The sequence below is a fragment of the Mastigoproctus giganteus genome, chromosome 9 (genome assembly GCF_048544385.1).
Source record: "Mastigoproctus giganteus isolate SK-2022 chromosome 9, ASM4854438v1, whole genome shotgun sequence".
In the NCBI taxonomy this organism is placed as follows: domain Eukaryota; kingdom Metazoa; phylum Arthropoda; class Arachnida; order Uropygi; family Thelyphonidae; genus Mastigoproctus; species Mastigoproctus giganteus.
The window spans coordinates 187035477-187046685 of record NC_143583.1 but is presented as its reverse complement, the minus strand read 5'-3'; positions in this window follow the sequence as shown (position 1 = coordinate 187046685).

Sequence of the window (11209 nt, the reverse complement as noted above, 5' to 3'; positions counted from 1 at the left end):
GCTTATGTCTGCCGTAGGCTTTTGCGTCACCTGATAATTTATATGCATCCCATTGCATTTTTCTTTTCTGCCACGAGCCTCATTAATTCATCTGACATCCATTTAGGCCTGAACCTTGAACAGTATTTCTTAGTCAGTATGAAACGCCTAGTAGCTTCCAAGATTAAGTCCCTGAAGGCTTTCCATTTAGAATTCACCATTGGTAACATCATCAGTTGATACCACTGTAGCCACATTTACGAAAACAAAAACCCTTCCCTTTGCCCTTGATGAGAGTTTCATTTTTACGTAAATCCCACATCAGTACACTGTGATCACTGTCGCCTAGTGGTTCCTTTATCTGCAAACTCTTAATGCATGAATAATCACTGCTGATAATCAGATCAAGGGTATTATTCCCTCTGGTTGCCTCTCGAGCATGTTGCTGTAAAAATCAATCCTCCAATGAATCCACAAAAGTCTTGCTAGCATGTGAGTGACCAACCAAAAGTTCCAGTCAATATATGGAAAGTTAAAATCCCCCATTAAAAAACATTCTGATTTATTGCCCTATTCTATTTCTCTGCACAACTGTTCATTGTACTCATGAGTCATTAGGCCTGTAACATACTCCTACTCTCATTTTCCCTTTCCCAGTGTTTATGTCACACCAACTTGCTCTCTAGGCTGCTGCCCATTACAATAGAAGCAGTGCAAGAATCACTTTTGTCTCTGCTTGCGGCTACCATTAATCTTTTAGTCTGTGTATTTCCCCAATCTATCAGTTTTCCAACCCACCTATTAATGCGACCCACTAACATTGCCTCAATAGCATCAGCAAATATTCTTGCACCCTTCAATTTCTGTAAAGCTTGATTGTGTGTGGCAGGAATGAAACTTGAAAAATGTGAATTAAAATAAACTTCAAAAGTGTGTGTTTGTTTTTTTGTTTTTTTGAAAGTTCAGCATTGTTAAAATATAAAAATCAATGCATAAAGAACCAAGAATTCTAACAGTGGACTTTCATAAATATCATCAGTTGGTTCAATGAAATATGAAGAGAGCTCCATTTAATAAAGGTTCAGATCCTGTGATGTTTATGAATTTGGAAATTTTATATGGTGTGATTGCCTAGAAATATAATGTGCTAGAAATCTATAGGCAACTTGACATTAAAGACATTTAATAATGAAGTTCAACTCATGAATAAACTCATGAATAATTAGCCATTTAATGGCTAATTATTCATGAGTTAGTAACTTATAGCTGGATTTTAGTTTTATTAAAATTCCAGCTGAGCTAAATAAGGAGAGGAAATGGAGTGCATGTTGGTTGAGCTCTCTCCTAGAGTAATTAGTATGGAAACTTGCATGGGGGTCTCACGTTTTCATGTTAGATGTGAGAGTGGAACTATATTTTACAGTGGTAATGTTAACTTAACATGCATTGCAATGTGGTTGGCACTGAATCAAATAGACTATAATGTTGATTTCTCAAATGCTATAACTCAGTTCATTAATTGGTAAGATTCTTTTTGATTATCAATCTGAAAACCTTACTTATTGTAAAAAGAAAAGATAGAATAATATTTTTAAAAATATGGAGGCTAATTTGACTATGATATAGCAGAATGACTTTGACATTTTGTGTAGGAAACTGTTTCAGTTCGTGTGGGAGGAAGGGGGTTAATAATCTATGTAAAATAAACTTCTAATATGATGGCAAACAATTCTGATTGGTATTTGCTGGTGAAGAAGGTATTGATTGAATATGTTTTTTCAATCAGTACCTTCTTCACCAGAAAATACCCATCAGAATTTATTTGCCTTGTGAGAGGGGGAAAAAAACTGGTCCTTAAAAAATGTGCATATAATCACTTGATCCCTGTTATGAAGCAACAAGTCATAATATATAAGTGCGAAACTAGTTTCTCATTTTTGAAATGAAGTTGCTACTTGTTCTGCAGAAATAAGTATAGAAACAGACTGAATGTCGAACCAAATTTAAAGATGAAACTGTCTTTTGCTCCTGAAATTGAAGTTGCTATTTAATATTAAACAACATCATCATTCACATTGGTTAGCTAAGTAAAAGCTATAACGGGAATACCTAATAAAATGTTTATTGTTATAAGATTAAATAAAGAGTGAAAATTTACTCATATTTATTGTTTCACTACTAGAGCATACTACTAATGTGCAAGTTTCTTTACTATAATTACTCCAGGATGGAGCCCAGCCAATAAATACCCTCGACTTTCTGCTTCCTCTTAGTAGATGACTCAGCTCAGATTTTAGGGAAATGAAAATTCGGTTACTAGTTACTAACAGATGAAGCATTGACCACTGAATGGTTCTTGCAAAATTCGTGTCCTCATTAAAAATCCCTAATGTCAAGTTTCCTGCAGATTTCTCTGTAACAAAATTTGTTAGGAATTTTTAATGACTTTTTTATTTTTCATCATTGACAAACCCTCTGAAAAAAAAAAGTGCACTTTTTTTCAGTGGATTCAAAGATTCTTTTAATTTCATCTTTTCCAAACTCATCAAACCTTATGATTAGAAAAGGAAGAAATTTTTGTATGTGTTTATAGAAGGTTTAGCTAATTCTCCTATTAATAGAATTTCTTGAGACTATAAGTCTTGCCATAAACTAGCTTAATTGTATCTAGAAAATGTTCACAGTCCTTGAACAGTTAAATCAAATGTATCTTTTAAGTTTCTTGGAGGTATGACATAGATCACAAAGTTAGCATTAGCATTAGTAGAGGCATTTGATGCAAGAAAGCAAGCTTATGCACCATCAGCCAAAAAAAAAAAAAAAACCCACTTCCACTTCACCCCTCGGTTCGTTCAAAATACCTGTCCAGCTGAGCCTTAAACTTATTTAGGCTATCAGCCTCCACCACAAGGGATGGAAGTCTGTTCCACCAACCAACCACCCGCTGGCTAAAGGCAAATTTCCGCACGTCTATCCTACATATGTCTTTCCTCAATTTGAATTTATGCCCTCTCAGGTGATTTTTCTGAGCTAGAGGAAGAATCCCATCGGCATTGAGCATGCTTAAACCATTCAAGGCTTTATACACCTCTATCAGATCACCTCGCTGGTGCCTAGTCTCCAGACACTGTAATTTGCAAAACTTAAGCCTTTCTTCGTAAGAGCACCCCTTTGTTCCATTCACTAATCTTGTTGCCCTTCTCTGTACTCGTTCCAGCAGCTCTACATCCTTCTTGAAATGAGGCCTACAGACCTGTATACAGTACTTTAGGTGTGCCTGACCATTGCCTTATACAATGGAATAATCACCTCCTTATCCCTGCTGGAAAAATTCCTGTATATCATTGACAATACTCCATGAGCTACTCTTGCAGCCCATCTGCACTGCTCAGAGAACTTCATATCTGCCTGTACAACCACCCCCAAGTCCCTTTCATTCTATACCACAGTGTAGTACTTGACATTTGTCAAGCCCATCTGCTCAACCTTTCCAGATCCTGTTGCAGCAGCATAGTGTCAGTAGTGTCCTTGACAACCCTGCCAACCTTTGTATCGTCTGCAAACTTGGACATTAAGCCCGATATACCATCATCAATATCATTTATAAATACAGAAAACAACAATGGACCCAACACTGAGCCCTGAGGGACTCCACTAATAACATCAGTTCACGATGAGCAGTGTCCATTGATTACCACTCTCTGTCTTCTCTCCCTCAACCACCCCTTTATCCATAGCAGCAATTTGCCTCCAATGTCACACTGCTCCAATTTGTGTAGCAGTCTTCCATGTGCAACAGTATCAAAAGCCTTTCTAAGATCCAAGTATATAATATCAAAGTTATTCCCTGCATCCAGTTCTTTTGTGACTGCATCATAGTATCCAATCAAGTTGGTCAGGCAAGACTTCCCCTTAACAAAACCATGCTGTGTCTGAGCTATAACTGAAGTCTTGTCTAAATGATCCTGCAGTGCCTCCATTAATTTTCCTGGAACAGAAGTTAAGCTCACAGGTCTATAATTACTTGTGTCAGCCTTTGATCCTCCTTTGTGAATTGGGGTCACATTTGCACATTTCCAGTCTATGGGTACCTCCCCTGAGTCCAAGGAAGCTCTCATAATTATGGCTAAGGGTTTGCTTACTTCCTTTGCTGCCTCCTTTAATATAACTGGATAGATCCCATCCACCCCAGGTGCCTTTCTTGTGTTTATCTTCAACAGTTTCTCCTCCACTTTACTCCCAGTTATTTCAAGATTCTGTAGCTTACTGCTAGAGTTGAATACACCTCTGGCATTCCCCTCGCTGAATAACTCCTCATGTGTGAATGTCGATGCAAAATATTCATTTAGTTTGTTAGCTACCTGAGCAGGATCATCAACACTTGACCCATCAATATCAAGTGGACCAATCTGATTCATCCCCTTCCTTCTAGAGTTTACATAAGTAAAGAACTCTTTGCTGTTTTTCTTTGCATCCCTTGCCAAGGATTTCTCATAATCTGCCTTCGCCTGCCTAACCTCCTTTGTAACTTGGTTGCATATCAACTTGTATCTATCATAGGCTTCTGTGTCATGTGTTAAATTGTATGTATCCCATGCATTTTTCTTCTCTGCCATATGCCTCATTAGTTCATCTGACATCCATTTTGGCCTAAACCTTGAACAATATTTCTTAGTTGGTATGTAAAGCCTAGTAGCTTCCAAGATAAGTTCTTTGAATGCTTCCCATTTTGAATTTGCTGTTGGTAACATCATCAGTTGGTCCCACTGAAGAGAATTTAAATACTGTCTCAGTCCATCGTAGTCGCCTTTACGGAAGCAATAACCCTTCCCTTTACCCCTAATGGTAGTTACCTCTTTGAGTAAATCCCACTTCAGCACACTGTGATCACTGCCACCTAGTGGTTCATTTATCTGCAGATTCTTAATGCATGAAGAATCACTGCTGATAATCAAATAAAGAGTATTACTCCCTCTAGTTGCCTCCCGAACATGCTGATGTAGAAAACAATCATCCAATAAATCCACAAAAGCCCTGCTAGTGTGTGAGTAACCAGCCCCCAAAATCCAGTCAATATCTGGGAAATTAAAATCTCCCATTATAAGACACTCTGATTTACTGGCCCACTCTATTTCCCTGTACAGTTCCTTATTATACTCATCAGAGTCATTAGGCCTATAGCACACTCCTACTCTCAATTTTGATCTCCCAATGTTTATGTCACACCAAACTGACTCCACACTGCACTGTCCAGTGATGTCGACTGGCTTCACTTCCTTGGTTTTTATGTGTTTCTTAACTAATAGCATAACACCTCCCCCCTTCCTATCCTGTCTGTCCTTTCTGTAGACGTTGTACTCCCCAAATTGCAGTTCCGCATCCCTTATATCTGTGTGACACCACGTCTCTGATATCCCAACAATATCTGCCTTCGATGTTTTGAGCAATACCTCAAATTCATCAAATTTATTTACTAAACTCCTAGCATTGGTGTACACGCAAGTATACCTGCACCTGTTTCTATTCTTAGCTACCCTAACACAACCCATGTGTTTACTTGTACCGCAATGGCTCCCAGCAGTCTCTGAAATACCATGCATCTTGTTTTTCAGGCTTCTGCTCATTCTAATAGAAGCAGTGCAAGAATCTCTTTCACCTCTGCCAGTGGCTACTGTCAATCTATTGGTCTTTGTCTCCCCCCAACCTAGCAGTTTTCCGACCCACCTAACACTGCCTCGATAGCATCAGCAAATATTCTTGCACCCTTTCTATTTAAGTGTATCCCATCCCTGTAGAAGCAATCTCTCCTGTTAACAAGTACAGTCCAGGCTGAAAAAAATTCTACCCCTTGAGCCTTGCACAATCTTTCCAGGGCCGAATTGATCGACAAGGCTCTCATCATATACTCCCTCCTATCGTGTCTGGGCAGAATTGCAGACACTTTCAAATTCAACCCTAATTCTCGGCTTTTGTTCAACAGTGACCTGTACTTGTTAAGTAATTCTGCCGGTCTCCTACTCTTAATATTATTAGTGCCAACGTGTACAACTATATCACCTTTTGTGCCCTTAAAAGATGATATTCGCTCTACAACGTCGTCAACCTTTGCCCCTGGCAGACATACCCTGGTCCTGTTCCACCTATCTTTTTTACAAAGCATGTTCCCCGTTTCCCTGACAAGAGTCACCAACAACTACTAGTTCCTTCGGGACCAGCGCATTCTGCCTTGGGGGTTGTCTCTGTGTCACGCGATGCCCAAGTGCAAGCTCTGGCGTTGATGTGGGCAGCTGAGAGCTTGATGGGCCCCTCAATTTAGTTTCTTCGAGGGCATCCACCCTGTCCTTCAAGCTCTCATATAGGCCCATAAGAATGCCGAGTTGTTGCCTGATATCGATACACTCCTTGCATCGCGCACACAGAAAGACATCCCCCTTGGCAGTATCATGTCCCGTACCCGATTGCTCTGCAAACATCAAGCAAACAGTGCATTTTATAAGGCTGTGAGTCAGAGGACAACTGCCCCCCTCAGTTCTGCTCTGAGCCACAGCACTTCCATTAGCTTGAGCCTTTTGCTTTGCTGCTCTGGTCTGAGTCACGATTCTATTAATTTATTAATTAATTATAATTAATTATGTTATGTTATTAATTATGTTAAATATAATTAATTATATTACGTTTGTAATCTAAGTCGTTATATGTATTTATTTAAACGTACAATTTAACTGCTAACGAAGTTCAACTAACGCTATCTAGTGCTATCTAGTACGGTATATAACTATCGTATCACAAAGGCGGGAAAATTACGAACGGTAGCGGAGTTGAAACACGTGGAAACCCTTACCGATACTTTTATGCAATTACAAGGCCGAGTAAAGAATAAATACACCAAATTAATCAGAAAATCACAAAATAATGTTATACTACTAAATTTAAATCAAAAGTTTTAGAAAAACAATAATTTCAAATCAATAAATAAGAAAAATCTACTTAGCGGCTTTGAACACTACCGTCTCCTTTTTAACTTACCTTCAGTTTTTGCCAAATATAGAGCTGGTCTTAAACTTTTGACTAATTGCTCATAACCTATCATTTGGAATGTTTCAGACTTTTTGAACAAAGCAGAAAGGTGATTGCTTTTGACACTGAAAAGTTTTTTCCTTTTCTTTTAACAATTCATTAACCCTTTAGTGACTTAGTTTTATGAGTGTGTATGTGCATGCGTGCGTGTGTGCGTGCACTCCTGTGGAGCATATCTCTTATGGAATTAAAGTTTTGTGAAAATTTAAAATTTGTACACGAATGCTGTTATTAATTTGTTTGTATTTAACCCTTTCATTAGTTAGTTTCCCGAACATGTCGTACTCTTAGTATTCAGTTTTCTGATAGTAACATGTGATGTAATGCTTGTTTCTTCATGGAATTTTATTTTGAATTGATTGTTCAACATAAAAGTAAAATTATTGCCTAAAATGAAATTTAAAAAAAAAAAAAAAAAAAAAAATTAATGAAATAATTTCCTTTACTTCTATTTATGTATGCCTCGATTCAGTTTCATACAACTTTTGGATCTAAATTCTAGAAAATTCCTTCAGTTTGGCTTTTATAAGCCAAATTGGCAACTGAAGCTACCAGGTGCAATCTCCTCCTCGGAGTTTCAAAGCTAGTCTTACGTTGCCATCTGTTAAAATTATATCTACTGTTAGTTCGGAATGGGACAGATGGGAAGTTACAGCATCCTTTGGAAAAAATTTCCAAGGTGGTTTATACATTAGCAGACATTATTTGGAACAACCTTCAGAAAGTAGATCTATGTTATGGGAAAAGGTTAAAAAAATAAATAAATAAAAAAAAAAAAGCAGAATGTTACAATTTTTGATGATTTATATATTTCAAAGGGTGAATGTTAATTAGTGTGCCCAATCACTTTATATTCCTGTGCATATAATTCACATCTTTACAAATAACATCTCTTTTCTATTGACACACTTGAAACTATACCTGATAATACTTTTAACATTTAGCAATATATAACTTAAGCATATACCAGCTTATGTGAGTGATCAGTATTAATATTTTATCATAGTCTTGTGTTTGTGGCTTGTGTGGTATTCCACATGAGAACAACTTTATCTCATATTGAGGAAATATAGATTAAGATTTAGTACAGCAAGTTGATTGTCAAAAATAGTCCACTGGTTATCAGAGATATTCGGTAACAGAATTTTAAAATTCTTTTTTTGATAATTGTTTTCATCTCATGACTTGAGAAGCAGAGAACAAGAAATTTTTCATTTCCGTTGTATTTACATTATTAAATCCAATAAAGATTTAAAAATATCTATATGAAACTAAAGGCTGGGATTTTAGTGTTTCCTGTTGGTGTTTTCTAGCTTATTTAGTGTTATCTTTTCCAGTAGTTTTCTTTTATGACATACCAATTATTTTATGCTGCCAGACTTCGCATCTACTGTAAAAAATTTTCAGTAATCTATAAAAATATTTATATAACAATGCATGTTTTTTTTTTTTTTTTTTAAGTTGAAAAACTTTTCTCATGACAGACCATAATTCTAAATTCTTCTTTCTTGTATTAAATGCCTGTATAAGATTAGTGTGATTTAAAAAAACTGTAAATATATGCAGATTTAGTTCATTATATATTAAGAATAATTTCTCTCTCTGTCTTATGAATATTGAGGTTTTTTCCATGCATTTAAAGGTTACTAGTGGAAAATCTCTTGTATGTATGCACACGGATACAAGCTCAATGAAAAGCAGGGGTCACCCCATAACTTTCTTCAAATTTAAATGTAAAGGCAACAGTTGAACCTTTGGACTGAAACAGGTTGCCATTGGTAACTTCAGCGATTTTTGTGCAACTCCATTTACAGAAAGCATGGGCCATCCCATATAAATACCCTGCAAAATAAAATAAAATACAGTAGAATATCAAGAATCTGCTCTTTGGATGAAACAGGTGTACATATGTAAATCCACTGATGATTTTTCTGATTATCATGTGAGTATTGACTTAATTAAATTTTATGAAATGGATCTAATTTACTGGGCTAATGATCCATGAATATCTTTTTGAAATCAAAGTGAGAAAAAAAAAAAAAAAATCAAAAAATTTGCAATTTAAAAAAAACAGCAAAATAAAAATAAAATTTCTTGTTCTCCATGAGAGTATAGTGGTTTTGCCTCTTGTCATGCATTTGGAGAGGTCTAGATTTGAGCTTTTCACAGACTGGAGGAATTTATAAAGTCCTCTTCAGTAGATGCAGTATTTAGGCAATCTCAGGTGGAGTGAGTAAGATTCACCCCCCACTCAATTCCAGCTTTTTAAGCCAACACAACATGCAGGTAATCTTGTGAATGCATACCTTATATAGACATAAACACAATGGTGTAATATTTCCTAAGTTGTTAATGCGCCTAAAAAAACAAGAATTTGATATCATTAAATAACAAATAATTCTGCATATTAAAAGTTACAAAATCCAGTTAAATAACTTTTATTATTATACTCCAGGATGGCATGTATTCAGAGTTCACAAAATAGAATTAATGCAAGAACATCACCATACTTGGCAGTTACACATACCAGTGTAACCTCATTTTTGACCATTTGGCTGCAGCAGCTAAAATTCCACTATAAAGTTCCACTGTATATATTACAAGGTAAAACTTGTGTGTTGCAAGAAAAACAAAATATTCATTGTTTAGGATGAACTAACTGAAAGCAATAAAACATTAACCACTTACTGTCACAGCTGTAGGAAACAATTTCAATTACAGAGTCAAAGGAATGTAACACAAGAATTAGAAAAGTTCATTTTTGCACAAAAGTGCATTTTTATTTTTTTGAAAGCAGCAATGAAAAGCTGCCATATTCTTGTGAGACTAATTTGTTGCTTCTGTCAGCTCAGTGCAACATTTTATAAAATTAAATAAACTGAAATATGTTGAATATTTGTAGACACCTGATAGGATAAACTTCATCTCTTCTTCCAGTTACCTAAGAAGCACTTGATTATTGCAGAATTTGATAATTGCCAAACTCATTCAAAAACAATGCTTTAAAAACTGGTTATGTTACTGGTTAGAGAAGTAATGCAAATCTACATAGAAATGTAGTTACAGCATAGATTTGTAAAGAGGGGAGCCTTTCTGAGCAATCTGATTGAATAAAAGACAGTAGCAAAGGAACGGAACAGGAGTGGATGCAAAAATAATTTTGACATCATATACTTAGATTGCAGAAAGGCTCTTGATACTGTTGTACAAATTGGAACACTGTGGAATTAAGGGTAAGTTACTACTATGGATAAGAGGATGGTTGAGTGGGAGAAGATGGTGAGTTGCTATCAATGAGCACTGATCTTGGACTAATAGTAGTAGTAGTAGTGGCATGTGACGCAAGAAAGCAAATGTATGAGCTTATGCAGCATCAGCCAAAAAAAAAAAAAAAAAAACACACCATTCCCTCCAAATGCCTGTCCAGTTCCTCCTTAAATTTATTTAACCTATCAACTTCCACAACGACAGATGGAAGTTTGTTCCACCAATTAACCACCCACTGGCTAAAGGCAAATTTCCGCACATGTAATCTACATCTGTCTTTTCTTAATTTGAATTTATGCCCCCTTAGGTTCGTAATCTGAACAAGTGGAAGGATCCCATCAGAATTCAGCATGCTGAACCCATTCAAGGCCTTATACACCTCAATCAGATCACCGCGCAGGTGCCTAGTCTCCAGCCACTGCAATTTGCAGAACTTAAGCCTCTCTTGATAAGAGGGTCCCTTCATTCCCCTCACCAATCTTGTTGCCCTTCTCTGTACACGCTCAAGTAAATCTACATCCTTCCTAAAATGAGGCCTCCAGACCTGTACGCAGTACTCAAGGCGTGGCCTGACCATTGCCTTATACAGAGGGATAATCACCTCCTTTTCCCTGCTAGCAAAATTCCTATATATCATTGACAAAACCCCATGACCTGCCCTGACAGCCTGTCTGCATTGCTCAGAAAACTTCATATCTGCCTGCACAATTACTCCCAGGTCTTTTTCATTTTCTACCACCTTAAGTGTAGTACCACACAGTTGGTATGTTTCTCTGGGGTTACTTCTACCCATATGCAGTACTTTGCATTTGTTAATGTTATTAGCAGAGTTACCCAAGGTTCAGTGCTCAGTCCATTGTTGTTTTTTATATTTATTAATGATGAA